Here is a 3,863-nt window from a genome sequence, read left to right as displayed (position 1 = left end):
GATTTCATGGGATAGCGTTGAGTCAAAATGTGTTTATAACCAATGGCAGTGGTGGGTAATTAGAGCGTTGAACGTGTTTGGTGCTCAACATTGGAGCGATTTGAACCGCTAGATAACATGATTTGACGGTCAAGATGGTTTGGATCTGCCCCTTTGGGTCTTTTTTATATTGATATAGATATACTACTTAAAAATAACATAAAGTTCCTATTTCATCCTTCTTTTCACCATCTTTTTGTCCAACCTTCCACGTATATGATAATCAATTACGTTAATTTACTTACCTTCTGAACCAATTTCACTTTAATTTACTTACCAAACTTCTAAACAAAATATAAGATAATTCACGGGCAGAATTTAATAAACATTTATTTACACAATTACATTATTATTGATAGGTAAATCACAAGCTAGGCTAACGCATTAGAATATTTATATCCCATTACAAAGCACGGGCATTGTTCTAGTAAAATAAAACAAATTGGATGAAAGGTGTTACATGGAACCGTACCTCTAGTATGGTTGTTCTCACGAACATCTCTACTCCTAATGGAGCAGTTGGTAGCCTGGTACGGTTTATTTTCGTCCCACCTCCCACCTTAGCTGATTTTTTTCGTCCTCCTCCCACCTCGTATGGTTTTTTTTTGTCTCCCCCTCCCCCACACACGAAAAAATAGAGGAAAACTGTAGCGATGCCCCTCGCATGAAAAAACAGAAGAAAACGGATGAACCGGAGTGAGGCCCCTCGCACGAAAAAAAATGACGAACTAGGCTGCCCTTGATCTATTCCTACGACGACGGGAACCACACCCCAGCCGCCATCGATCCCTTCTGTCGTTGATCCCAGCGAGGCCACATCCGATCTCATGGAGGCCGCCTCAGATCATGCACAACCCCACACACGCATCCGCCTCCGCCGATCCCAGGGAGGGTGTCGCCGATCAGGTTCCGCCTAAATCAAGTTCGCCTAAACCCTAAACCCTTCATCCATTCAACAGGGCCCAACGCACATACGTACAGAACTCCGATGGAGCAGTACCTTCCTATACGTATGATTTTTTATGCTTCCGCCGGCAGCACATTCAATAAGACACTTGAAGGTTTTTGGACTTGTGAATCATACAATTTATACATATGCAACTTCTCTGAATTTTACGCAAAGCTAAATTACACCTTTTCTTTATCAGTGTTCCCAGCTCGACCAGGTTCAAGCTTTTCCTGTAAGCAGTTGGTAGCTTTGTCCTCCTGTACGTTGACTTTGAAATGGACCTCTACTCTGGCTTCTCATGTTGGCCTACATTTGTGATAGGTCACTCATCAGAACAAAAGGTAAGTATGGGAAATTCAAATAGCAAGGCACCGGAACAGAGAAAGGCATCGGATGTACCTCTACCCCCTCTTGTTGATCTACATCCCCAAGGAAGTCCAGGTTTACCTCTACCCCGTCTTGTTCACCTTCATTCTGGTGTAAACACAACATTGCATATAACTACCGTGTTACAGGCCATAACGAGGGTATAAATGTCGACGAATCCATCCCTGAAATCGTGCCCACACCGAGTCACAACATTGACGAGTATTACCCAATTACTCCAGGTATGGGGCTTTTGTAAATAACGTGCATTATCAAATAGTTCGTATTTGATCTTCTCATGTTGACCTACATTTGTGATATGTCACTCATCAGAACAAAAGTTAAGTATGGGAAATTCAAATAGCATGGCACCGGAACAAAGAAAGGCATCGGATGTACCTCTACCACCTCTTGTTGATCTACATCCCCAAGGAAGTCCAGGTATACCCTCTACCCCGTCTTGTTGACCTTCATTCTGGTATAAACACAACATTGCATATAACTTCCGCGTTACAGGCCATAATGAGGGTATAAATGTCAACGAATCCATCCCAGAAATCGTTCCCGCACCGAGTCACAACATTGACGAGTATTACCCAATGACTCCAGGTATGGGGCTTTTGTAAATAACGTGCATTATCAAATGGGTTTTATTTGATGATTTCATCAATCGTGCCTAACAGATTTGGACAAAAACAACAAACCAAAAGAACCTACCATGTCAGTATTGCATATTAGTCCCTCTGAAGGGGTGATACTAGAACAGGACATCACAAATGACGATGACTTTAGACAGGCTTTACATAGTTGAACCTTAAAAAGCTAAATGGTTTGAGCCATGCGTCCATCTGCATCATACTACTTTCCACATATCTTAGAAAATAGGGTCTGTAGCTGGCTCCGACAAGTAACAAAATACTACTTTCTGTTCTGCTTATGGACTATAACGACGGACACCTACGCATAACATCTGTCATGTGCGCCACGTAGTGTGACTAATATTCATTTACTGTCTCCGATCCATGGATTGGATACTAAGTTCTGGAATTGGTAGGAAAGAAGTGGTAAATAACAAGCACATAAAAGCATTCTAAAAGTTTTCCAAGATTTTACCAAGAAAATCTTGGTAAAATCTCCTTGCAATTCTATGAGCACGAAGAAATGCAGGACAGATGTAACATCCTGACTCCAGTCTTTGTACTGTGAAGTATGTGATAAAACTTTGTGGTAAAATGCTTGCAGAAAGGAACCTGTAGTAACTTGGGAAATGGACATTGAACTGCAAACTGTTCCAATCGCATAATGGCCAGCTAGAAACAAGATACATAGCTTCATCAACTGAGCGCATCAAAATATTGGCTGTAGCTGCATTTATCCGTCCCTCGTCAAGCATTGCCCAGTAACTGGCTTTCACACCTGTGAAGGAAATATGCCCTAGAAGCAATAATAAAGTTATTATTTATTTCCTTATTTCATGATAAATGTTTCTTATTCATGCTAGAATTGTATTAACCGGAAACATAATACATGTATGAATACATAGACAAACAGAGTGTCACTAGTATGCCTCTACTTGACTAGCTCGTTAATCAAAGATGGTTATGTTTCCTAACCATAGACAAAGAGTTGTTATTTGATTAACGGGATCACATCATTAGAAGAATGATGTGATTGACTTGACCCATTCCGTTAGCTTAGCACTTGATCGTTTATTATGTTGCTATTGCTTTCTTCATGACTTATACATGTTCCTATGACTATGAGATTATGCAACTCCCGTTTATCGGAGGAACACTTTGTGTGCTACCAAACGTCACAACGTAATTGGGTGATTATAAAAGAGCTCTACAGGTGTCTCTAAAGGTACATGTTGGGTTGGCGTATTTCGAGATTAGGATTTGTCACTCCGATTGTCAGAGAGGTATCTCTGGGCCCTCTCAGTAATGCACATCACATAAGCCTTGCAAGCATTGCAACTAATGAGTTAGTTGCGAGATGATATACTACGGAACGAGTAAAGAGACTTGCTGGTAACGGGATTGAACTAGGTATTGAGATACCGACGATCGAATCTCAGGCAAGTAACATACCGATGACAAAGTGAACAACGTATGTTGTTATGCGGTCTGACCGATAAAGATCTTCGTAGAATATGTGAGAGCCAATATGAGCATCCAGGTTCCTCTATTGGTTATTGACCGGAGACGTGTCTCGGTCATGTCTACATTGTTCTCGAACCCGTAGGGTCCGCACGCTTAAGGTTTCGATGACAGTTATATTATGAGTTTATGATTTTTGATGTACCGAAGGAGTTTGGAATCCCGGATGAGATCGGGGACATGACGAGGAGTCTCGAAATGGTCGAGACGTAAAGATCGATATATTGGACGACTATATTCGGACATCGGAAAGGTTCCGAGTGGTTCGGGTATTTTTCGGAGTACCGAGGAGTTACGGGAATACATGGGAAGAAGTATATGGGCCTTATTGGGCTTTAGGGGAGAGGGAG

General features: G+C 41.5%; 1 long non-coding RNA gene across 1 annotated transcript; it reads right to left on the bottom strand.

Annotated features, from left to right (window-relative positions):
- Positions 1-1,144: 1,144 nt before the first annotated feature.
- Positions 1,145-2,197, bottom strand: LOC125516111. Its single transcript, XR_007287236.1, has 3 exons — positions 1,754-2,197; positions 1,388-1,660; positions 1,145-1,294 (listed from the first exon to the last, which is right to left on the bottom strand). It is a non-coding gene; the product is annotated as an uncharacterized LOC125516111 (long non-coding RNA).
- Between the last annotated feature and the right edge of the window lie 1,666 nt (positions 2,198-3,863).

Source organism: Triticum urartu, chromosome 6 (assembly GCF_003073215.2).
Source record: "Triticum urartu cultivar G1812 chromosome 6, Tu2.1, whole genome shotgun sequence".
NCBI lineage: Eukaryota > Viridiplantae > Streptophyta > Magnoliopsida > Poales > Poaceae > Triticum > Triticum urartu.
The sequence above is the reverse complement of the archived record's forward strand: the minus strand, read 5'-3'. Positions and strand labels throughout refer to the sequence as shown.